Source organism: Camelus ferus, chromosome 1 (genome assembly GCF_009834535.1).
Source record: "Camelus ferus isolate YT-003-E chromosome 1, BCGSAC_Cfer_1.0, whole genome shotgun sequence".
Taxonomy (NCBI): domain Eukaryota; kingdom Metazoa; phylum Chordata; class Mammalia; order Artiodactyla; family Camelidae; genus Camelus; species Camelus ferus.
Genome location: NC_045696.1, coordinates 108788878 through 108814631, shown reverse-complemented (window position 1 = coordinate 108814631; position 25754 = coordinate 108788878). Strand labels below are relative to the sequence as shown.

Here is a 25754-nt window from a genome sequence, read left to right as displayed (position 1 = left end):
TTCCAAGAGCATAGAACTTATTTTTTCTCTTAGTAAGCATATCCAGGGATTTTGTCCTTTTTGTTACTATTGTAAATGAGGGTTTTCTCTCCCATTGTGCCTACCAGTTGGTTGTTGGTAAATATAAAATCCATTGCTTTCTAGATATCACTTTGGTGACCTGTCCTCTTACCATTAAGAATAGATTGCAAGTTGGTTGTCTTACGCTTGCCAGACATACAATCATCTTATCTACTAATGTGGACCATGTTTGTCGCCTCCTTTCTCCTTAATACAACTAATTTCCTTTACAATAGTCCTATAATTGTTGCGCCTTCTGCTCCACAACACTGCTAACTAACATGGTAAATTGGGACATTTTTGCCTCATTGCTAATTTTTATGGGGAAAATCTGGTGTTTTTCCATTAAGTATTGAGAAAGATATATATCATCATGGCAGAAAATACCCATCTGTCTCTATTTTATTATGAGTTTTTTGAACATCCAGAGTGAGTGTTGAGTATTATTTATTGCTTCTTCAGGGTCCACTGAGATGCTTAGATGATGTTTGGATCTAGGACCCTCAAGATTGTATCATGGATTCTCTCATATTGAACCACTCTTGCTTTGTAGTGAACCCCGCTTGGTCCTTCAGTGTGTGGCTGGGTTCTCGGCTAGTACTTTATTAGCACTGATGTTCACAAGCAGATTGGATCTCAGAAGCCTGTCTGGGTGCTGGGGATTAGAGTCCCCCTTACAGCCTCAACACTTATACGAAGAGGCAGTTCTCATGATTCTTTGGGTCCCCAAATGTTCTACAGAACTTCAGCCTTTGAGAGACGAGCTGCATAAAGTCTTGTCACAGAGGATGGCATCTCAGGAAGGGGGGGGTTCTGTTCAGAGTCCCTGGCCGTGGATCCTCTCTCAGCCTTCTCTCTGCTCTGTTCACTGCTTCCGTAAAAGCACTTCGCAGCTTTCCAAGCAGGTTCTTTTTTTTTTTTCAGAGTTTTTTTTGGATCCAGGAGTGTATTTTTCCAGAGAAAGGATTTTCTAAGTGGTAATTGAACTACTGCTTCTTCCTGGCCTTGAAACCCCTTTACTGTTTAGCGTCCCTACCAGGGCTGTGGGGGTGGCCGTCCCAGCCACAGCTGCTCACCAGTTGTCGCAGTCTTGTGACAGGAACCTGGGCTGTGTTCCATGCTGGCATTCTCCCCGGAAGCTCGCCCTCTGTAACCCTGGCCAAGCGAGAGCGTCTGTCTTCACCTGCAGAAGGGCAGTTGCCCCTGGCGGACGCCGAGGCTGCGCTGCATGCTTGCGGCAGGAGTACCAGGAACAGGTTAACTCTGTTTGAAGAAGAGGCCCCCTCTCTATTTGCATGAGAAAAGAGAACTCAGTGCTTTTGCCCAGGAGAATGTAACTGCCCATCAATCACTCCCTAGGTGACCCCTTGGGAGAACAAAGGGCAGTTGGTTTTTCTAAGTCAAGGGTTTGTAAGTTGGGGGTGACCGGCAAATGAGATCTCTCTTGGTAGGGTGCTTTTCTCTTTCTTTTTCTTCCTGATGGACAAATTAAGCTCCATTTTTATTTCCTTCTGACTCCAGGCATCTCTGTAGGTCACTTTTCCCTGACTTTCCCTCTTCCCTTCTTTTTTATTCTCACTTTCCCCAATTGGCTGCCACCCGTCTCTGCCCTCCCTGCCTCCCTCCCTCCATCCTATCTCTTGGTGTGTAATTTGTTTGCAGTCAGGTTGTCTGTTTGATTTACTGGGCTGCTTCTCAGCAAAATTATAATAAATGGATTGCTTTGCTGAGCCCCGGCTGGTTCCCCACCACCAATGTGGCCTGGGTCAAGCCCCTTGCCAACAGAGGATGCCTGCAGCCTGCACATGCTCACACACCCCATATCAGCCCTCTGCATCTTTTTCTAGCCAGATAGAATGAAAAATCTCAAGTCATGCATCTGAGAACCAATTAAGCTGCAAGAACACAGGAAGAGATGTCCCCAGGACGGTCCACCTCCCCATAGCGTGGTCCTGGGTGCCGGTGGTCTCAGGGAGCTTAGAGACTGTCCTGATTACAGATTTCATCAGTCGTGTAATTAGCTAGTGGAGGCCTGTAAAACCTTCGTTGTTTGCACCTAAAATACACATAAAGAGCGTAAACCTACACAGTGCTCACCGAAACGAGGCGTGAACGCATCTGATCACGGGTTGCTCAGCCTCAAACACTTCAGCGGTTTCCCCTGGCACTGAGAATACAGTAGAAAAACAAGCCCACAAACCATCAGTCTGAACAAAGAGCATCCTAATGGGGCCCATGAGGCCCAGCCTGCCTTGTCTCCCCCTCAACTCTCTCTAGTGCAGGCAAACCCTCCCCCTCCCCCCAACACATGCATTTGCTCTGCCTGATGCGTCCTGACAGCCCCTCTCTTCCATCAGGCCGCTTCGACTCATTCTCTTGGCTCAGTCTCAGGGCTGCTTCTCCCGGGAAATGTTTCTATCCCCTAGTTCCTGTGTTGAGCGAAGTCCCCTCATCTCCTCCACACACTGGCGTCGTCCTCCGTGTCACAGAGCAAAGGTCATGGCATGAGTATTTGGGCCACTCCTTGTGGGTTGTCTGTCTGTCCCCCTGACCATAGGCTGCTTGGGGGCTGGACTCCTGTTATGTTTCAAGCTTTGTCTGCAGACCAGATAGGCACTGCTTCCTAAGTACCTGTAGACTTAACTGAGGAAGGAAGGAAGGAAGGAAGGAAGGAAAAGAAAAGGAAAGGAAAGGAAAGGAAAGAGGGAGGGCCGACCAAGAGCAACAGCATCTTTCTTCACTCAGCTGTTGGAAGCTGTTTGCATTGAAGGGTGCATTTCCCTTGATTTGCTTCCTCTGATTCCCACCCTCACCCCACCCTCCCTTATTCCTGTGCTTTGAGTTGAGCCCCTGCCGGAGCCTCAAGGAGTACGGACTAAGCTTCCTCCAGCCTGGGTCTCCCGCAGCCAGTGCACGTGAGTCTCAATCTGTGTTTGGTGAACTGGTTGGTAATTTCACCCCGAGGTGTCCCTGCCTGGGGCCGTCCCTGGTCACCATGTCCCAGTTGGGCAAGGTGTGGCTTGTGGAGGGAGCCATGGGCTGTTGGCGAGGTCTCGGCTCTGGGAAGACAGGAATTGCTGCGCTGCCTGGAGGCCACACTCCCGGGATCAGTTTCCTCATCCGAGGTCCCTTCTGTTAATATAGTTTGAACTTTCTGAAGCAGAAATGCCAAGACTGAAGGTTCAGCCTGGAAGTTTCCCAAGAGGTCATCTAAACCACCCACAAGCCTCCAGGAAGGGCAGCATTTCCTCTCTCAAGTCCATGTTTTCTGTATTGTCCTCTCCCTATTAAGACCAGTATTGTTGGTCTGGGTCTTCCCTTGGGTTCCGGCAGATGAAATAAAGGTCTGGAAGAATGATGGGGGAGTTCTGTTTGGAGCAAGGATTCCGGTGACAGACTAACCAGCCTCTGTTCCCAGACTTGCCGCCATGGGCTCTTTGAGACTCATGCCTTAGTTCAGCATTTCAGGATCCACCAGTCACAGAAGGTCCGTTTCTCCTGCCGTCTCCTGCCATCTCCTGCGGTCACCTCCCATCTGCAGACATACGTTGACAAGCCAGATGCTTTGTCCCCTTCTGATGGTTTTATTCCCTTAACTAGTATTTTTCCCTTTAGTTTTTCATTTTCTCTTTGTCTCTGGGAATGAGGAACCGTGGCTGTTAGGCAAGAGCCTCTCTTTCCCTTGTTTGAGTTCAGTAAATCTCCAGCATCTGTAAAGAGTGACACCCTCCAGCCTTGGGCTTCTGCAGGGAAACTGGCTTTTCACTCCTTAACGCATAGCCAGGTCTGCTTTAATACTCGCCCCCCTCTCTTCTGGAGATTTGCAGCTTACAAGGTGTTATTTAAAAGAAATTAATGGAAACTAGAAGTCTGCATTGGCAGAGCCCTAATGCCCTCTGCTTGCCCCTGTTCCCTCCCTGTGGCCCTGTGGGGCTGCCTTGCTTTTTTCTGCCGGATTTGGCCTCCAGGAATTGACATCCACAGAGATCAAAACTGCCTTTATCTTGTCTTCTCACCCTGCAGTTGGTGGCTCGCTGGATGCCCAGTGAATTAAACATTTTGCCCAGTGGCGGAGAATCGGGGTCCAGATGGATGCAGGAGAGGTCTGGGTGCCCAGTGCCGAAGGGATGTGTTGGAGAGTGAGGGTCTGTCCTTCCTTCTGTGATCACACATGGGCAGAGGGTGAGCTGGAAGGGAATAATCTCTTACTGTTACCAATGCATTTTTTCCACAAAGGGAGTAAGAAAGCCTCAGCTTTGATTTGGAAATTTTCTAGGCTTAGAAGAAGCTGAAAAGTAAAATATGATGCTGGGACCTTTTTTGTGCAGATGCAGAATCTGAAAACATGCACTTTTCCCATTCAACATGCTCACATATCTTTCTAGTACCCTTGTAAGCAAAAGTGAATTCGCCGTTTGTAAGCCCTAAGAGGAAGAGCCACTGAATGTTAAGAAGGGCAGCTTAAGTTTCTGTTCAGGTCTAAACTGCTAGAGAAGGTGGGCTGATAACAGAAAAGCACTCCAGGTTTATCTTCTGCATGTGAAGCTGATGGGCAGAGGAGGGGATGTGGGTACAGTTCAAACCCCAAATGACAGGTGCACAGGTCCCTCCATAAGGTTGCCCTCTGCCTTTCTCTTTTGATCTCAATTTCTGCAGCCTTTACCAGCCATCTTCGGGATTGGCAAATAAACCGGCCTTGAGAATGAGGTAAGAGTTGGGGAGAAGGAAGGAACTAGAACCTTCTCTTTGACGCCTTCTCCGGATTTCTTCCATGTGGTCAGTGACAGGGAATTGCAGCCTTTCTGGGATCTTTCTGGGTTCATCACTGGGGAGGCTCTAAATAGCTGCATTTGAATGACTCACCAGGTCAAGTATACAGCCTGCAGAGGCCAGGGAAGAAGCTCTGAGATGCCCTGCAGAGCATCTGGACCTCTAAGGGTCTTCCATGCAGAAGTCATCTCAGGGTTGCTGAGTCCGTGTTTGATTTGCATCTGCTGGGTGCTGAGCTTCCTCTCCAACCAGTTCTCTTCAGTCCTGGCACCCTCCCTTCCATAGCCTGGTCCATGGATGTGAGTTGTCCTGTCAGTAAAGGGAGACACTCATAGAACCTAGCTCAAAACCACTGAGGACCAGCAAAGGTGCTGAGACCACACTTGGTACATCATAAGCATCCAGTGACAATTGTTGTGGTGGATTTTACTGTGACGACGATGATGACAGACATTATTTCTGCCCTCACTGACACGCCACAGTGCACCTTCCTTTCTTTTTTTTTTTTAAATTAAAGTGCAGTCAGTTACAATATGTCAATTTCCCATGCACAGCACAGTCTCCCAGTCATACACATATATATACATATAGTCTCTTTCATATTCTTTTTCACTAAAGGTTATTACAAGATACTGGATACAGTTCCTTGTGCTATACAGAAATTTGGTTTTAATCTATTTTTATATATAGTGGTTAATATCTGAGTTCAAGATTTGCACCTTTCTTCTTGCTGACTGACTTGCTGGTTTCCTCCTGTCAATGCCTGTGCAGGTTGGTCTCCACTGCAGATCTCCATGGAGTCGACCTCCTCCGTGTCCTGTGCCCTCAGATCTCTCGGGTGCTTTGCTCACTGGGAGTAGTTCCCTGGGTGTCAGGCTCAGAAGGCATTCCCACTACGGCAGACTTTCTAGAAAGCATCGTGGGTTTGGTGCAGACAGAGGTGACAATCTGAACGCAGAGCTGGTGCCTGTAGCTCAGTCATGACCCAAGGGCCCCACAAAAGGCCTCTCCTGTCCTGATTCTAAGGGGTGGAGGTCAGTAAAGTCTCAACCCCAGTGGAAGGCTCATCCCCTCCTGGTGAATATCACTCTCCTCGCGTGGTACCTGTCCCATCACCAGCAGGGCTGTAGGGGCACGGGGCCATCAGAGTGGCAGGAGGGGGGCTCCAGACCTTGGGTGAGATGGCTGTGCCTCTGGGAGTTGTCCTGAATGGGTGAGGGCAGAGGTGCCCCCGATTCTTCCTCACCACCAGGTTTAAGTCAAGAGGCCCAAGGCACGCCCAGCCCCCTCAGCGTGTTTATTCCTTAAGGGTGGTTTTCTTCCAGGTCAGTTCAGTTTAGTTTATCACCCTTAGGAATCTGGAAGATTCCAACCTCTCTCTGGCCTGGGAAGTCCATGGTGAGGGGCTGCTGAACCTTGAAGGGAGAGTGCTCCAATCCCAGCCACACCCTAACCCCCTGGGACTCAGGGAAGAGGGCCAGCGCAGCAGCAACCCTGCAGGAGAGTGTGGCCGCCCTCAGAGTGCAGGCCAGCAGAGCAGGGCAGTGGGCTCACCGCACGTCCCTAATGGTCATTAATCACAGGGGTGCTGGTCTTCAAGCACTGTTGTTTCCTTTGCCCGGAGTGCCTTCCCCACTGGTTCTTTGAGGACACAACTCATCCAGAACCCAGAGGGACACTTCCTCTGGGCGGTGTGTGGTGACCACCTGCTCTGAAGTTGCCGGCTCTCACCCTTCCACTGCACTGTTGACTGACGCACTGAATGGACGATGGATGAATGGTGTTGGTTGGGGCCGAGCCCGTGTGTGCTGTGTCTGCACATCCTCTCTGTGGAGAAACCTCTTTCTGCTCGGGCAGCTGGGTCTCTGTGCTGGGAAGAGGGAGGGCTTTTAGAGCCCCTTCCACTGGCAATTTCTCTTCCCTTCTTGGAGAGCCCACACTACCTGTGGCCCATGGCCTGACCAACACTCCTGTATTTCACCGTGAAACGTCCCTCAGGGGTTTGTGGCTTGAGGTTTCGCTGATTAATCCCGAGAAGGCCAATCGATGCTATCCCTTGTGCCGGCTGGCATGGAGCGAGGTGTTGGCGGGGCGAGGAGGACGGTGACTTGGTGAATGAGCATGCCCGGGTCACGGGCCGTGTCTGTCATGGGCGAGGGCAGAGGTGTGGCTGCATTTGGCATCCCAGCTTATCAGTTTCACGCCCTGCTTCTCTAAGTTTACACTTTAACAGTCATCATCTCACAGCTCCAAGTATCATCCTGTAAGTGGGCTTCATTAGCAGCCCCACTGTCAGATGGGAAAGCTGACTCGATTGTGGTGGTCTGAGTGCTGACGGCAGGACTAGGAGGAGAAGCCGGGGACAGGGAAGGATTTGCACCTCTGTCTCTTCAGGTCCCTCCTTCCTGCCGACCCCATCATCTGACCATCGACACTTGTTTAACGGCACCCACCTGGTTTCTCCCTGTAGTTGGTGGCAGGCCAGCCCCGATGCTTCAGCTCCCAGGAGACTTCAGACATGCGACGGCAGAGTCTGCATCTAGCAGGTGATACGGGGCTTCGGCACAATCTGTAGTTTGGAAGCAATTCTGTATTTTCCAGGCGCCCATCTGTGGAGGAGAGCGGGGTCTGTGCGGGGTCTGCTTGCTTACTGAGGCAACAACTGCTGCTCAGGACTGGAACTGTGTGCCACTTCGTTTCCAAGCTGAGAAGTCCCAGGGCTTCTCAGGAGGTGGCTCCAGCCTTCGGGAGCACTGTCTCCAGGTTTGGGAGCACCGTGCTGATTCCTGTCCTTGGAATGAATCTGTGCAGAGCCAGGGATGCTGCACACAGGCTGGGAGCTCAGGCCTATCATTGCATGGTATTCTGACTCGGTCCAGTCTCCCAAGGGAGGTGGGTGGAGGGCAGTGTGTGGTCAGTGGAGCGGAGGACACGAGGTGAGGGGGCATGGGTTCTTCACGTTATCTGAGGTGCGTGTAGGACACTTCCCAAGGTTAGGAGTGGAAAAGACACTTGGGACCCCTTATGTGTGAGTTTCATCACTCATCATCATCATATTTGTCACCATCCTCAGCCATGGGGGCCCAGGGATTATGGAAGGTTTGTGCTGGATGTTCTGGGCAGAGTGACTGCTCCTAACTCAGGTTGGCCTGTGATGTTCATTCCCTCTTGTCTGTGTATCTGAGATCCTCTGCTGGGCAGCTTGACAACCTTGGCAAGGCGTTTCACTCCTACATGCCCTTGCTCTTCCCTTCCATGCCTTTCTGACTAGTGCACTCCTACTCATCTGCAAAGCTCCAGCTTCAGCGCCCCTTCTGCCAGACAAGATTAATATCTTTCCAGGGTTAGTGTTGATCATATCCTGAAGTTGATCTCTTCCCTGTTTTTCACTACCTCAAATACATGCTAGACTTTGAGCTTATTGAGGGGATGGGCTGTCTAGGGGAGGGCCAGCAGGCCATGGCAGGAATCGCGATCACATTTGGTGAGGGTGCGATGTAGGGCACAGACCAGGTGGGTTGTGGGGGGCGTAGGGGTCTGAGCTGATAAAACCATTCAAGGTGAATTGTCTTGGGAGTTTGACATGAGCTTGGTTGGAACTTGGCTCTGGGTGCAGTACGTTCTGAGGTTTCCTCTTTGAGCCTCAGTGCCTCTTTCTGTAGGAACGTGAGAGTAGAGCTTATGCTCAGGAGGCTGTGAGAATCTGTGAGCTGATGTAGGAGGAGTGCGTGGTGGATGCTCAGACACCGTGGTCGTCATCGAGCTCCTTCTGGCTGAGAAGCTGAGGCCTTTGGGAGCAGGGATGGTACCTTTCACATCTTCAGATCTGCCAGTGGGCCTCCCACAGTGCCTTGCTGGCTGGCTGCCTCGTTTTTTTAAAGTAGTTGAGTGAAGTAACACCTTCAGAAGAACTTTGAGCTAGGAAGAGGGAGGGTGGACGTAGTGGTTGAGGAGGAAGACTTGGGCAGTGGTCTGTGTGTGTCGGGTGTTAGAGGGAGTGGAGGTGTGTGGAGGGGACAGGAAGGACCCTGAGCCTGAGAAATCAGGGCCTTTCAGGCACACTCCGAGGTCACCCAGACTGGGGAACTTCCCGCATGTCATGGAGCCTCTGGAGGAAGACCTTGGGCTCGTGGGGCCCAGTGGGAGGTAGACGTGGGCAGAGAGGTGGGAGGAGCATGTGGGTGGGCATAAGGGCAAGAGTGTGTGTGGGAGGGGTGGGTATAGCTCAGTTGTAGAGCGCGTGCCTAGCATGCACGAGGTCCAGTGTTCAATCCCCAGTACCTCCATTAAAATAAAAAAAGCTAATTACCTCCCTCCAAAATTCAAAAAAAAATCGAAAAAAAAGTCTTTAAAAAGAGTACATGGGAGTGCGCTTCTGTGTGGGTAGAGGTTCTATCCAGTGGATGTAGGTGTTGGGGGGATGTGTGTGTGCGTGTGTGTGTGTTCATGTGCTTGTGTGCGCCCTCACATGTGTCCAGCAGACCCAACACTAACCAAAGGACACATTTCCACCCTCACAAAACTTGTAATGGTGGTTACACGGGGAAGAATGTCTCTAATGACAATGAAATCATTACTTGAAAGTTTGGTGACTGATCTGATGGGAAATTTCTGGAATTCTTTTAAAGTTCGTAAGAGTACCTAATTCATAATAGGGGCTGGAAAGACAATCTGCTTTTTAAAAAGCTTTCGTCCTTTCATCTTATGTATCATAATTTTAACACACATAATTTACATTTTTTGCATAATAAATATGTGCATGTTTTCATTCTGTAACATAACTACAGCACCATAATCACATCTAAAAAAATTAGCACTGATTCCTTAGTGTTATCAAATATCTAGACAGTGTTCAGATTACCCTGTGTGTCTTATAAAATTTTTTACAGTTTGTTCGTTTAAATTAGGATCCAAACAAGATCCACACATTAGGTCTGGCTGACTTGTCTCTCAAGCCTCTTCTGATCCCTATGTTCCCCCATTCTTTTTATATTTCCATGTTATTTATTTGTTGAATAAACTTTTTATTTATAAAAAGATTACATGTCCTGTAGAGTTTTGCAGAGTCTGGATTTTGCAGCTTATACCCCTACGTTGTCAGTTAACATGTTTCTTGTTCCCCAGGACGTCCTGTAAGTGGAGCCTCCTAGGTCTGGGCAGGTGCAGGTTCGGTTTAGTTTCCGCACAGGCAGCCATCAGTGTCTGTGACCTAGGTGGGGAAGACATCTCATTGACTGCAGCATCCAAGCTAAAGCCAGCTGGGTGAGAAGAGTCGCCGGGAAGATGGGACGGAAGGAGAGAGGCAGGGAGGGGGATCACAGACGGAGGCTTGAGTGTGCAAGAGGATCTGTCGGAATTGAGCAGCTCTGAAGAGCTGGGAGGTGGGTGGCAAGGTGGGCACTCCACCCTCTTTAAGCCTCATCAGTAGAGTGGACACACTGTCTGTGATTACTTCCTAAAGGAATTGTGGAAATTAAAAGAGATAGCGGCTCTGAAACCTTTAGCATCAGCACCCGGCAAATAGAAAGGAATCAATAGATGTTATCAGTGGTGATGATGTTGGTAATGATGATGATGAAGACAGCGTGGAGAAGGAGGGAGGGGAGCCTGGACTTTTCCCTGCGATCCCTGGGAAGCGACTGAAAACTTTTGGGTCAGAGAGTGATGTAATCAGATTTGCATTTTAGGAAGCCTGATCCATCTGTGAGATGGAGAATGAATTTGGGAGGTGTGAGAAAAGGGGTGAGACGTCAGTCAGGAGCTAATGCAGTTGTGCAGAAGAGAGGGGGCTGGCCTGGGTGGGGTGATGGCAGTGGGATGGAGGTAAGTGGACTTACTGGGAGGTATTCAGAGAATGAACAGAGACAAGACGGTAGACAAAGCCAGTGCGAGAGGGGACAAAGCAGTCCAGGAGGGGGTCTGGATTTTGGCTTGAGTCTCTGGCAGGAAGATAGTGCTGCCCCCGAGACAGGGAGTTATCTCCAAATTTCCAGGATCCCAGAGCAAGCATGCGCCCCAGGACTTTGTATATTTATGTATTTAGTGAGTACATGTGTGCTACTGTTCTAATATCTTCTGTGCATTTTTAATACATGCAATAAAATAAAAATTATTAAAAATCAGATAAAGATGAAATACACAATATTTTAAAATGTATTGCTGTGATTAAAATGGCTTCTTAATCTCATTAGCTGGTACAGCCAGGCAAAATATACACTCAGGGAGAGGTTCATCATTCACGGTGGCGGATGTATATCCATATTTCAAATAGTCTTCTTGATTATTCGATGTTTTTGGCCAATTTCGTGTCAGACCTGATTAAACTATCGTGGCTTTCAGCGCTCTGTGTGGGTGACGAAGAGCTCTGAGTGGGGGTGGGGTGGGCGTCAACAACCTCAGGCTCATGGGCTTCTCTTTGCTCACGAGCAGCACTGGAATGGTTCAACTTGTGCGTTCTTTGCAAGAATCCTTTAAAGCCACTTGTTGCACTCTTTGTGAGGGTCAGTTTGGTGTAAACCAGGTCATATAACCTGTAAGTGCCCCTCGCCAGTGTGTCACCCTGAAAGTGACCAGAGTTAGGACACCCCAGTCACCCTTCTGCCTGCTCTCAGGACACTTCGGAGGCTGTACCTAACATGGGACTCTGACTACAGCCCAGGTAAGGGCATCGGGGTCTATCTGCATATTCAGTATGACTAAAGTTTAAATTTTTCTTATATCTTTTTTTTAATGTATTAAAAAAAGAAACAGAAATAGAAGTGTATTCACTCCACTTGGAGCTCCGGGCTGCTCTGTGCCTAGCTGGGGGTGAGCACATGCCTTGTGGGAGGTGGTTAGGGCAGGTGCGGCTCTGAGCAGCCTACTCAGGGCTCCAGCCTGGGCTCCTGCATCCCAGGTACCCTGCAGCTCATGGGTCTGGCTGTGGAGGTGGGTCCTACTGGGACTGGAAGAGCAAGGGTGGGTGCGGAGGGGAGGGGGCAGGGGAGGGGCTGGAACTTCTTGTCCCATCTCTCTGGCCTCTTGGACAGTCTGGCCAGGAGAGATGCCCCAGCTTGCCCCAGGGCCTGGTGTGTGTCATGCATGTGAATATTGGCATCTTCAGCAGCATCCCTTGTGATTAAAAATGAATTTGCCAGGGACCATTGCTACCCTTTCCGAGAATCCCCTTCTCAGATGGTCCTGGGGTCCCCCTCTCAGGGGCCTCCCACTCCAGCTCATGGGCACTCCGTTCCCAGCCAGCCTGGGCTGCATGCATCTGTACCAGGTTTCTTTCTAAGGAGGAGGCTGATGAGGCTTCTGCAAAGGGAGGGGCCCGGGTACCCACTGAAGATGGGAATCAAATAATAGATGAACCAGGAAGAGTTGGCAGAGAAGGGATTTGTGGGGTGGTTTAAAAATGTCCGTGTTCTGAAACTGGTTATCATTCTGCTGCTGCTAATCCTTGGTCCTGATGAAGCCACAGGAGACGGATGGGCTCACACGTTAATGTTACTCCGGTGCTGAGCAGTTCCGCCGTGGCCCTGGCACAGCCAAATGTGCCTGCAAAGGAAAAGACTGGAGGATTGTGGGCCCTAATGAGTTGCCACTGGACCATTTTTGACTGAGTGCAGAGGCTCCTGCTCGGGGAGCCAGCACTGTTCTCCAGGAAGGGGCTGTCACCTGGGGCATTTTCAGGAGGATGTGTCTGCCCATCAGGGGACTGGCTGCAGCCGGAAGGAGCAGCAGCGACCTCCCAGCCCCAGCCCTGGAGAGGAAGCATCCCAGCTGGGAAGAGGGACCGCGGGCCTCCTGACCAATCAGGAGCCCTCCTGCCTGGCGCTTGCCTCCCCTGATTATCACTGCCTTCTGCGGAGGGCTTCTGCCCACTGAGTATTCATAGCGCGTCGCCTGTTTGGTTTTTCTCAGTTTAACTCCCACACTCATTTTGTGCCTGAATGAGTACAATGAAACCAGTGTAATTTGCTGTTAATTCTCTGTTCAAAATATGCTCTTCTGTTTAAGGGACATGGTCGGTCCCTTTCATCTTTCTGAGACAGTTTGTGAAAGGAGGCTATTGCGGGGGTGGGGAGGGCTGGGTCTTCAGGAAGCTGGTGAGCATCACGGGTGAGACACCCCCCAGGGCCTGTCAGGAAGAGTGTCCCTGGTTGTGGGGCCTTTACACTTGCAGAGGGAGGGGTCTGTTTGCACTCTCCTTGCAGGGAGAAGTTCGTGGTTGGAGCTATACCTCCTGGCGGAGGGGCTATGGCAGAGAGACTTGAAGGTGCAAACTGATGCCAGCCTCTGTGGGTCCCCAGTGTGGAGTCAGGAAGTGAATTTGGGGACTGGTCACCATTGTGAGGTAGTCAGGGTAGACATTGGATGTAATTTAGGAAACACAAACTTCAAAAATTGCCTTAAACATCTAAATATAGTGTGTGCTCAAGCTTAAGCTGATCTGAAAGAGATTTATTCTTGACAAAAAGTTGCTCATTGTGATCAGCCATGCCCAGCCCTTCCACCTCCCTGCTTTAACCACGGCCTTTGCGGGGAGGGGGCTTTGCGCCTGGTGGTAGATACTTGATGTCCAGTTGTAGGGCTGCATTTTGAGACACAGATGAGCTCCCCAGGAGCTGGGGTCTGCGAAACGAATGCTGGGTCTGGGTAGGGGGTCAGCAGCTGTGATGTTTGGTCACCAGGCAGTCCCTCAGGCCACGTGGAGGTGGGTGGAGGTGACTAGGTTGGGGACGGGTGAGCCTGGTTCATCAGAAGGGTCCACCTCGTCCTCCCTTAACTGCAGAAAGGCCCCGCCCTTGGGAGGGTACCTATGCAGATATGCTGGAAAGTTGCAGATGGAAGTTAAGAAGCCATGAGGGACCAGCTTCCTCTTTGGAACTATGGAAGGTGCTCCCCTTGGAGGGGCCTGGGAGCCTGTTTAGGAAGCCAGCATTTTTGATCTCTGAGAGTTCGCGCCATTGGTGGGCTTCCCAGACTGATGGTGCCCATGGCAGCTAGTGCCTGCCTCACCCTCCACACTGCCCTCCAGTTGCCCTCCGTGACATCTAACATTCCTGGGCTTTCCTGACTGCCCAGCCACTGATGATCAGGGTAAGAGGGCAAGGTTCTGCGTTGGGAAGCACACAAGCTTTATCCATCAGTTCAGCCCGTCTGGAGAGACAGCCTGCTGGGTCAGGATGCCTAGGTGGGTGCAAAGGGAAGGGAGCAACGTGGGGCGGGTGGCTTTACAGTGCCAGTCAGTGTGGCCTGGGTGAGGGGGGATGCTGTGCTGTGTACTGACTGGGGCACTGCCTGGGTGGGGAGCAGGGAGAGAGTTTCAGGGACCCAGAATGCAAGGAAGCAGGGATTCTTAGAGCAGATGTCGCCCTGTGGAGGGGAGGGTGGGGTGAGCTGGGTTGGGCTGCGCTCAGGGGTAGCCCAGGCACGGGGCTGCTTCCCACCCTCTCCACTTCCTGCTGCCCCCTCTTGAAATGAGCACAGTTTGGGGGACTGGGGCAGGGATTCCCAGGACTGAGCTGGTAATGAACCAAATCACAATCGAGGTGCTGTTGAGGGGCACTGTAGTTGTACCAAAGTGGAAGATTGTCGTTAAGCTCATTGTAAAGGATGTAAAGTGAAGATAAACAGTCTGTGCCTGTCCTTTTGCCTCCTTTTTCAATTAGGAAGTTTTCCTCCTCACTGGAGAAGGTGAGGCTGCTCGTGTTCATGGGGGAGGGGTCCTCACCAGGGATGCCTCCCCCCCAGATCTGGGCCCCCCTCGCGTCTGGCTTCACACCCAACTCCTAAGTGATGCGGGAGGAAGGCTGAAGATGGTGAGGATGGTCCTGCCGGCCAACCCCAGTCTGGCCCTGCCGTGGCCACTCTCCTCTGTCCACTCACTGTCCCTCTCCTCGGCGGCCACAGCACATGTTCAGTGGCAGCTACTGAGGATTGTCATTGTCCCTGGAGCCCCACTTCTAAGTTCACCCCTTCACCCTCACTCCACAGGGTCTTGCAGTAACTGCTGGTTTAACTAACTTCCTGAACTGATTTGACCACACAACCTGTTTCTCCCTTGAAACATGCAATCTCTTTCCCCAGTTCCACAAATTACCCTTTGGGAAACACTGCTCCAACCTGTCCATCCTCTCATTTCTCTTCCCACCCAAATCCTTTGCATACTCCAAGCTGTGCCCCTCGTCTGCCTCCTGCAGGAAGCCCTCCCTGACCACCCCAGGCTCCCCTGCCCTCCCCCAAGCCCTGGCAGTCTGTACCTGTTGGTTCCAAGGATTCTTTTGGAGACTGTGGTGATGAGGGGCTTTTCTCAGGACAGCCTCAAACCCCAGGGTCACGGCTTTCTATGAACCTAGCAACCACTTCCAGCTAACACTTCTTACTCCACTGCCCCAGCGCCCCTGAGCTCAGGACCTCCTGAGCCAAATAGCACCAGTCCAAAGCCTTTAAGCCAGCATCTCGGCCAGCTGACCACTCAGTCCTTCTCTCACTCTCAGGCCCAGGGGCTCCTGTCAGCCAGCACAGGGCCGCAGGTGGTCCTAGTTTCCAGGCGTATTTATAACATGCCTGGGGCTGAGGATGTAGGGTGGACAAGAAAGACCATGCCCCTGGGATCATGGCGGGGATGGGACACGCCATTCCTGGTTGGATTAGCTTCCTAGGGCTACTGTAAACAAACAAACAAAACCCCCCAAAACTAGGGGCCTAAAACCACAGAAATTTATTCTCTCACCCTTCTGGAGACCAGAAGTCTGAAACCAGTGTGTCAACAGGGTGCTTCCTTCTGGAGGTTCTGGGGGAGAGAAGAAGCCATTCCACGACCCTACTAGCTTCTGGTGGTCGCTGATAATGCTTGGCGCTCCTCAATGGCAGCTGCATTCATTCAGTCTGTGCGTCTGTTCCCACACGGCCGTCCCCTCTGTGCCTCTCTGTGTGTCACACCTCTCCCTCTTTTCTCTTACAAGAATACAGTCATTGGATTTAAGCCCCCCACCCTAAATCCAGGATGACTTCATCTTGAGATCCTTTATTGCATCTGCAAAGACGGTCACCTTCACAGGTCCCGTGGGATCAGTCTTGGAGATGTCTTTTGGGGGACACAGCTCAGCCCACTCCACTGGTCTTGCTCCTCCTCACTGGGGTGGTTGGGGTCCCAGCTTGTTCACCCAGGAGCCGCAGCCATCCCTGCATTACAGCCTACATTCTTAGCCGGTCACAGTAATACAAGTCAGGCTTGGAGAAGGCTCACCCTTGGTCTTGCCATCTCGCTGGCTGTTGTCTGACTTTTGGACCTACCAGTTTCGCCTTCACTGCGGGAGAGGCTTGGAGATACCATGGGAAATCGCCGGTCTCAGTGCTGGCTGGAGCTGCCTTTTACACTGGAGGCGCTGAGGAGTGACTTTGCTGATGCCAGCCGTCCCCTCCTTGTGAGGTCTGGCTGAACCTGGGCTGACTCTCAGTTAACGTTTCGGCAGGGTGATGACAGGGGCCTTGCTGTGCCCATTGTCCCCAGGCTGTGGGAGGCAGACAGTGCCCCACCATCCCCCTGTCATTCCTGGGCAGGCCTTGACCTGCTTGGATCGAGCATCTTTTTGTTGGTTTCCCTTCTGAAGCCCCCTTCGTCCATCGGCTTGCTTCTCTGCTCCAGCCGCCTAGTTTTGCTGTGTTGCCTTTTCTCCCATTTCCTTCATCTTACCTCTGATTGTGGTCCCATCAGAAAAGAGGGGACTTTTCCCAGAGCCCAGGGCCCTCCTGTGGTAACATATTTCCATTATGTGCCAAGCCCACAGACTCCCAGCTGATAAACACACTAATCCTCCACATTCCTCTGCAGATTCGTTAGCGGTGAATGAGGCTTCTGCTCCCCATGTTTCCCCTGTTGACCTTCAGATCCTCTAGGAAGAACTCAATTCCCTCCCGAGGCAGGTAGAAAGCAGTTAGCGCAAGAGGACATAATCACAGGCCAGAACTGGGCCATCACCTTCCATAGGCGCACTTTGCTAACATTACCCGTGAATATGAACCTTGTTTAATTTTGCTTCCATTCACAAAATATTCCCAGGGTCCCAGCTGGTGTCTGTCTGGTGTCCTGAAGGTCACACAGGCTTCTGTGGAAGTTTGTAGGTATGCTGATGGCTGGAAGGATATGTTATTATTGTACGCTAAAATTATGAATTAGTTGATCAGAATTTACAAGAAAAAAATTAAGTATCACGGAACAAATTTTGTCAGCACATTTATCCACGCCAGGGCCCATCCATCCCTGCTTAGAATAGGGATGGGCAAGCAGTAGCCTAGCCTGCAGCTTATTTTCAGGCTGCAATAGCAATGGCAGAGTTGAATAGCTGCGACAGAGATCTTATAGCCCACAAAGCCTAAAATAGCTACCATCTGGACCTTAGCAGAAAGTTTGCCAGCTGCCAGTGCTATGCAGTGCACATCCCAGCAGCCCAGCTCCTGAGAGCCAGTGGTAAACTAAGGCCACCTGGGAGGGGGTGCTTCTGGGCTGGGCTGGAGGACTTCACTTAGAGTTGTGTTTCTCCCCAGCCAAGATGATGTACCACCTAACGGGTCAAGCCAAAACCTGTTTGATGGATGGTGTTATGTCCAGTTTGTGTAGTAAGGTCTCAAGCTGGGGCTTGGAGAGTTTGTGTAGAGCTAATGCTTATCTCGTAATGGTCTTCTGAAATGTGGTAATGTCTGAAATATGAAATAAAATGAAATAAGCATGTATAGACTCAAAGGCTAGACAAGGACTATTTGTAAAAAGCATAGTTAGACACTCCCCAAAATGAAATAGTTAGGTATAAAGCTAACAAAATATGTGTAAGATCTATAGAAGGGAAATTTTAAAACTCTGATGAATGAAATCAGAGAAGAACTAAATAAATGGAGAGATGTCCCATGTTCATGGATAGGAAAACTCAATACTGCCATGATGTCAGTTCTTCCCAATGTGATCATAGATTCATTGCAGCCCCAGTCAAATTCCCAGCAAGTATTTCGTGAATATTGACAAACTGATTTTAAAACTTATATGGAGAGGCAAAAGACCTGGGATAACCCACACAGAATTGAAGGAGAAGGGCAAAATTAGAGGATTGACTACCCAAGTTCGAGACTTACTATACAGCTACAGCAATCAAGACAGAGTGGTATTGACAAGAGGAGGAGACAAATAGATCAGTGGAACAGAACAGAGAGCCCTGAAGGAGACCCACATAGTCAACTAATCTTTGACAGAGGAGCAAAGGTAATTCAATGGAGCAAATACAGTCTCTTCAACAAAGGGTGCTTGACCACCTGGACATCTGCATGCAAAAAAAACCGAATCTAGACCAAGACCTACATCCTTCATAAAAAGTGTAATTATTTTCACCAACTATTTAGAAATAAAAATAAATAATATCGATGTGTGATTATTATGGGCTAGGTACAATAATAGACACTCTACAAATAGCATTTTATTTGATCTCTGTATTTCCTTGAGAAGCAGGCATATTGCATCGATTAAAACCCACGTCTTGTGAGTTCCACTCCAGCGCCTTCTGAACTGCAGCATGGCTGGCTAGGCAGGGAGGGGTCCTCTGAAGGAGGCAGGTGTGTGTTTTCCTCTGCTGGTAATTAAAACCTGGCATCATTTTTCTAAAGGAAGGGTTGGCAGGCCCAAGGAGCTTAGTGAGACATAAAGAAAACACGGCTCATTGTCTCTGGCCATTCCCAAATTTAACACTGAGTTTTGACTCTTGTAGAGTGAAGTTCCACGTCATCTTGCTGAGATGTGAACTTGAATCCTAGCTCCAAGGGACCTGCCTCTTGGGACACAGTTGCTTTGCTCTTTGCCATTTATCATCATTGTATTACGTCCATTAGAATCATTCTTACAAAGTGGGGAAAAGGGGCCCCTCTCCTTCCCAAGAAAGCCAGCTAGTAGTACTGGTGATGGAATGGTGATGTAAATCAAAATAAGGAGAAGAGAATAGACATCTTATAAGAAAGAGTGTACCCTTGGTGGCATTACTCAATTTAAAAATTAATAGAAGTCTTAGAACAGATTCACATTTCACCAGTTGAGTCTTCTTGGGAAGCCAGAAATAATTGTCCACGCCTATCCTTACCTCCCAGGAGCTGTCCCCTCCTGCGTGCCGGAACTTGACCTCCCTCTGCAGGTATCCAGCGTGCCGCTGCCCTTAAGTTCGGGGTCTCCGAGTACAGAGTGAGGGACCAGTGTGCTCCAGACAAGCTTCTTCCCATGAGATGCTGCAGCCTGGTCACCACGCTAGGGTCTCACTCCCTCTTATTCGGTCACTGATCCGTTCGTCCACCCTCGCAGCAAACATGTATGAGCCTGGCTGTGTCTGTCCTCCAGGGCACATTTCTCACCCTTAGAAAGCCCGTGAACTGCATAGCTCATCTCCCCTCTTGCAAGCTCTTGTCTCTCAGAACCTAGGCAAAGGATGCGAGGCCTTCTGTATACGCATCTAGAGGCCCCAGTGTGCCAGGAATGGAGGTGCCAATATTCCCAGTGACTGTGCGAGGTTAGGGGGGACCATGCCAGGCCTCCGGGACTTTGCAGCTCTGTTAGCTCCCACCCTGCCCATGGGCTCTCCCAGGGCCCAGGGCTCCAGCCTTGCTGCTCAGGGCTCCCGCATGCCCCCACAGTGTAGTGTCCCATGCGGGCAGCATGCAGGGAAGGGTTTGTTCTCTGTGCTTGTCACTCTGCACGGAGGGAAGCGGGGCTTTTGTGAATTCTCAAGTGAATCCTCTGGCCCATTGTCTGGGCCCAGCTCTCCACAGCCCTCCACCAGCACTGTGAAGACAGGGGCGGGGCTGGGAACACCGGATGTATTCCCAGCCAGAGCTGAAAACACTATTCATCCCAGAAACCCCCTATTAAACCACAACAACAGCTCAAAGAGGGAGGAGGGAACAGAGAGTGTGGAGGGGAGGTGGGGGCAGAGGGAGAAGGCCTGAGGGGTGAAGAAGGAGGCGGGGGGGGGGGTGGGGGCAGGAGGAGGAAGAGATTTGCAAGGGGAGCTGGCAATGGATTCGGAGCTCTGAGGAGCCTCGTTCCTCCTAGGGAGGCCCTGGTGTGCCTGGTGGGGCTCCTAAGGAGAGCAGTAGGATGTGCCCACCCGGGCGGTGACAGCCCCCTTCCCTCTCCTGTGAGGCTCAGACCACAGGCAGCACGTGCGCTCAGCAGGCGCTGCCCCATCAGAGGTAGTGCGGGCTGGAAGGAGAGCAGATGGAACCTGGAATGTGGGACTAGGGGAGAGAGAGCTCAGAGGTCCTACTCCTCATAATCCTAAGGGCAGCTGTGGAGAAAGGGGAGCAGCTCTTTCTGTGGGGACCCTTTCAGAGGCAAAGCAGGGCCAAAGAAAGGAAATCCTAGGGGCCAGGATTCTGATGGTTTGGACAATCTGACCAGAAAATGGCCAGTCTGGACAGGTAGTGAGTGTCTCATCTGGGGTGGTATGCAAGCAGAGATTGAATGACCAGCTGGTGAGGGTGCTGGATCAGAGGCTGCAGCTTGGGGAGGAGGACCTTGGTTTTTACTCCTTGAGAGGTTCTGACTTGAGAGCAGCGCCCAAATGGAGGTGGGGCCTTTGGATAGGAGGAACGCGAAGTGAGTGGGCAGATTGAGTCGAGACTGGTCATCAGGTCCAAGCTGGAGGGTGAGAACAGTGCTCCAGATCCTGAACCACTGAACTGAGACTATTTTCAGTTCAAAAGGAGACATGCAGGTGTCCTGGAAGCCTGGTTTTCTGGCCAGAAAACCGTAGTGGAGAGCCTTGGGGCTGTAGCTCCTCAAGGAAACATTTGCCCCACCCCCACAGGGAGCAAACAAGGCCAAGTCCGCAAATGACCCTCCCAAGAGCATCTATCCCTGAAGAGGAGGAGGTGATTTCCAGGTGCCCGCCTGCCCATGGTTGGGAGACCTGAAGCGGTCCTTCTGCTTCCTCTCAGACAAGAGCCTCGGTCCTAGAGTGATCGGTCCCATCCCATCGCTGTTCCACCAAAGAAGGCTGGGCGGAAAGGGTCCAGGCTCGGACCACATGCTGAGGGCAGAGCCAGGCCTAGCTCCCAGGTCAGCTGTCTCCTGGTACGTTTTCCCCGACAAACTGATGTGTATGTAAATGGCCTTCCTTTTCCACGTCTCACTTTACCTGCTTGTTAAGTGGGGACAATTCCCTAACATGTCCCCTCTGTCACCAAGAGTGCTGCCCTCAGGGCTGGGTGTGCCTCTGGGTTGTACAGTGGCATTTATCCGGTCCCTGAAGCTGTGAGGCCAAAGCCTGACAGCTCTGGGAGGGGACAGTTCCTGCCCTGCGAGATTAGGCCAGACTTCCCCTTGCCTCCCTTTCTGCTGCAGAGGGCAGGTCGGGCACTCACAGCCAGAGCGGGAGGGGAGCAGGACTCTGCGGCCCCTAGGCCTGCTTGCCCCAGCTGTGGACACCCAGCAGGACCCCTCTAAGGCTAATGGGGCGGGGCGGCTGCACTTGGAGCTTCAGGTCCCTCTGGAGACATTTCTGCACAAAGGCCTGCACGGCAGGAGTTCGTAAGGCTCGGGGAGGACACAAGTGGGGTCTCAGGAAACGCGGGATGCCGGGAGCAGTCAATGCTATTGATTGGGAAACACAAATAGAAGTCTTCCGAGGGCGCTCTCCAGATGTCTTGGCGATGATAGAGCGGTCTTAGGAGCGTGAGTGACAGGCAGGCCAGGACAGGCTTTCCCGGACAAGGAGGAAGAATGGCAAAAGGTCCATTCCCATGGGCAGGAGACACCCGTGGAGTTACAGGGGCAGCACTGGAGGGGCCGAAGACATCACCCTACTGTCCACCACAGCTGCTCAGCTGGACGAGGCTGTGAACTATGAGCTCGCAGACAGGAGTGAGCTGTTCCCTGCAGGCTCCTCCCACGGGGTCTGCTCTTGGTGGTCCACTGCTGCCATCACCACCATACAGCTGACAGTTGTCGTGTTGGTAGAGTCAGGCAGGATCAGAGCCCAGGATGGACAGGCCATCACAAGCAGTTCAAAATCAGTCCCACAAGAGCACGGGAAGTGATGAAAGGCAGAGAGTGATTGAGGCTACACTGAGGCTGACTCTGTACCAAGGTGAGGGATGGGACAGACTGGGTGGCTTAAATCATCAGGGTGGCCTCCTAGAGGAAGAGTGACTGGGCCTCCACCTTGCAGCCTTCAGCCTTTGAACCCCAGGCCTGATTCACATAGCAGATCTGGGTACATCTGCTGATTCCCCATCCATGGCCACATGCGAGGCACAGAGGGCCCGTGGAGGAGAGTGATGTCACTCATAGTGCCTATAAGACACTGGGCATGAAGCCGCCAGAGAGCAGCCCAGAATGCAGGCTCTACAGAGCTGGGGTGCCAGCCAAGGGTGGTCTGTATTCTCAGGGGCAGGAGGAGAGCAATGGCGGGGTGGTCAGGCAGGCTTCCTAGAGGAGACGAGAGGGACTGTGGCTGCGCCTTAGAGAGCCAGAGGGACTTGGTGGGGTGGAGAGTCAGGTGTGATGAGGACAGATTCTATCTGGGGGACCCAGGTGGTGAGTCTGACAGTCCGCAGCAAGCCAGCCTTGCTTTCCGGAGAGAGAAGGGTGAGGCCTGTGCGTGGAGGTGGGCTGGGCCTGAAGGCTGGATGCCAGGAGGGCAGTGTCATGGGGCAGGAGCAGCCTTGGCAGGTGTGGCCATGTGGAGGGTCAAGGACACTTGAAAGAGGATGTCGGTGCACCTGGTAGGAGGTGTGTGCCTGGCAGGAGGTGCACTGTGGAGCAGCCCCGAGGGGTCGCATCAGCTCCAGTGGCCCCTCGGGACTTAGCAGCCCCAGTCTGGTCCAGGATGTATCCAGGAGAATGCCAGGCCTGCCTGCCAGCCCCCACACCTTCCTTCCTTGATGGGTTGCCCCACACCTGGCGTATCTCCCAAGCCCCTGCCACAGCCCTCCCTCTGGGGGTCCCTGGCTCTCTGGCTGCTGCCAGTACATGCAGGGGCCCTAGGGGCATGGCCCAGTGCCAGTGACATCTGAGAGTTACTGTGCCACAGATCAATCCGGGATGAGGGCGCAGGAGGGCTGCAAGAGAGAGGCGGATGGCAGCATGTTCCTTCTGATTAACGAGCCTGGGCCGCCATCCATCGTCGGCCTTCATTAGGCCGCAGAGTCATTTTGCATGGGCGTGCGGCCTCTCCTCCCCACTCTTCTCTAGTGATTGATGCCCCCCGGGTACCTGCATCCCTCAGAAAGAGAGAGGCCCTCTCTCCTCGCACCCGTGAGGAGCGGAGGCAGTGGACTTCTGGCCGTGATTCTTACCTGTGTGCCATCGCCGCCATCGCCGCCAACGCACGGGTCTGTCAGGGTGGCCAGGGCAAACAGACTTAATCTCCCTTTGAATTCATGGTGCTGGGAGCCTGGAAAATGCCAGGCTCTTCAATTTAAATGAGTCTTTGACTCTCCCCACAAAAATGCAAATAGGTGAAGCACCAAGTGTTGGGCTTCTGGCCAGACCTGCCCCATCCGCGTGCTGGGGCGTTGATTTAAAGGATGTCCCTGAACCACTGCGTTCCTGGGTGGTTCTCTTTTTTTCTCCTTGTTGCCAGATGGTGCCCGTGTTGCTGTTGGAAAGGAAGCTGGGAGGAGGTGAGGGCTTGGGCAGAAGCTCTGTTGAAGGTCTGGTTAAAGGGCCTCCTGATGCCTGAGGCCTGGGCGTGGCTGGGGCTGCCGGCCATCATGCCTGAGCTGGACGGCAGCCTCGGAAGCCCGCCTTGCCTGTATCTACCATCACGATCTGGCCTCTGATGTTTGATGTTTGATGCTGCAGAGGACTGGAGATCTCCAGCCAGGATTGGTGAGACCCACTTTTCTTCTTGGTTCTCTGGCTGTGGCATATTTGCAGACATTGGAGGGGTGCACGTGGATGTGAAAGGGTGTCTGGCCATCTTGAAGGTTGAGGGAAGACATACCAGAATGAGAACAGGAACTGACATCAAAGGAAAAGAAGACAGCAGAAGGAGTTAGGCAGAAGGAAGACTGACTGGCATTTTATACCTAAGACGGAAGGCTTTCAGGCTCCCCTCTTCCTTGCTCCTGTGTTCAGTCTCACTCCCTCGGGGCTTCTCCTTTGTTGGAGAGCAACTACCAGTTTTTGTGCCCCTGGCCCCTTCTCCATCAAGGAGCCACAAGGAGGCGGGGAGCTGAGTGCAGGGGTGTGGAGGGTGGGCAGGGGTGCACGGAGGGTCCTGGGCACCAGCCCTGCCTGAGAACAGTCTCCTGAGGGCAGGGCTCAGTGCTGAGCCTCCACTTCCAGGTGGACAAGCGCATGATTGAATCCTTTCACTATGACAGTGAACCCGTCAGGCCTGGTGCATCAGGGCGATGGGGAGCATCTGGGAGGTAACAGGACAGGCACTGGGTCACCTTGCCTTCGTTCTGAAGCACCGTTCCTGACCTTGGCCCCTTGGGGAAACTCAAAGTGTGGTTGAGCTGCTTGCTGACTCCTTCCCAAGGGCTCTGGATGCAAGGAGAGACTCTTGCCTTCAGTCCCTGGTGGCCTCCCAAGAGGGAGCACTCTCTAGTGCCACGTGAGACATGAGGTAGGAGAGAAAACCACTGCCCAGCACCATTGTTCTCAAACCAGTGATTCTTCAACCATATTTTTGAAAAATGAGGCCATGAAGCCTGTGAGCCAGGGGTCCCACGTGCTATGAAGCCAAGGCTGCTGGTGCCCTTCTGCCTCACCAGCCAGACAGGCTGTGGGTCATGCGTGCTGTGTGAGTCCATTACCCTCTCCCACCCTCACTCCCCATCCCAGTCCAGAGCCCTCAACCTGGACTAATCTGGTTAATCCAGAAAGTCTCTGCTTCCAGCCCAGCAGAGGGCTGCAGCCCTTGGCTTGGCTGCTGGAGACTGCGGATGAGCGGCTACCCCCTGGCCGCAGAGCCCACCCTGCACCGTGGGGAGGGAGCCCATGTGGAGGAGGGCGAGGTGGGAGCACTGGGCTCGGGGTGGGGCCTGTTCATCTAGAGCAGAGCTGAGGCCCGAGCCCCTCCACATGGCCTCTTGAGCTCTGCGCTGAGAGGAGCGCTGAGCCCAGGAAAAGGCCAGCACTGCTCCCTGGGCTTCAGAGTGTGTGTTGAGGCAGGGCAGCCCCTTGGCTCTCTGGGTTCCTCCTTGTCAGCCTTCCCTTTAAGCCTGGATAGGGCTGCAAAGGATCCAGCTGGTCTTCAGGGGCGGCCTGCAGGGGAGGCATTTAGTGCACTGGCGCTGAGTCTGCGGCCCCGTCCCAGATCCCCCGTGCACGGTGTACGTGGGGTGAAGGGGCCCTCGGCAAGTGTCCTTTTGAGGTCAGGCAGGGGTGGAGGCCCTGAGAGACATCAGAGTGTGGCTGGAGGGCTAGTGTGGCTTCCCAGTCAGCCCACGCTGCCGGGCCGGAGGGAACCAAAGCCCACCCTTCAGAGTGGGCCTTAGGGTCGGGACCCAGTAGCTGGCCCATCTCAGAGGGTGCAGCTAAGGACCTCAGGCCCGTGAGAAACTCCACTGCCTGCCCCAGGACCAGACACGGGGCGTGCTGGTGTCTGCTGTTTGAGGGGTGCCTTCTGCTTGTCAAGCACTTGTGTGGTAAGTGCTTGGTGACTAATATTTCATTGGCTCGGCACAAATGCCTTGTGACGTGGGCATTATTATCCTTATTTGATGGATGGCTGAGCATGAGCCTTAGGGGTCTGAGTGATGCGCTCCAGGTTGTACAACTGGATAGCATGGGGCTGGAACTCACACCAGGTCCGCCTGATCTGAGTCCAGTGCGATCAGGACAGGGCCATGAGCTGTTGACCTAAGCTCTGAGTAGCACCAGCGACCTGGAGACACAGACGACACAGTTCACAGAGGTGTTGGAGGGGAGATTAATGAGGGCACTGTTTGCC

General features: G+C 52.3%; 1 protein-coding gene across 2 annotated transcripts in view; it reads left to right on the top strand.

The window, feature by feature from the left end:
• The window catches only part of EPHB1 (EPH receptor B1), a 409323-nt gene that overhangs the window by 88151 nt on the left and 295418 nt on the right, over nt 1–25754 (top strand). Inside the window, exon 1 of one of the 2 annotated variants that reach the window (XM_032488067.1) lies at nt 11356–11488. The exons of the other annotated variant lie outside the window; for it this stretch is intronic. The gene's annotated coding sequence lies outside the window, so the exon portion shown is untranslated. Of the gene's footprint in view, nt 1–11355; nt 11489–25754 lie in introns of those variants that run through there. 2 annotated transcript variants of the gene reach the window in all.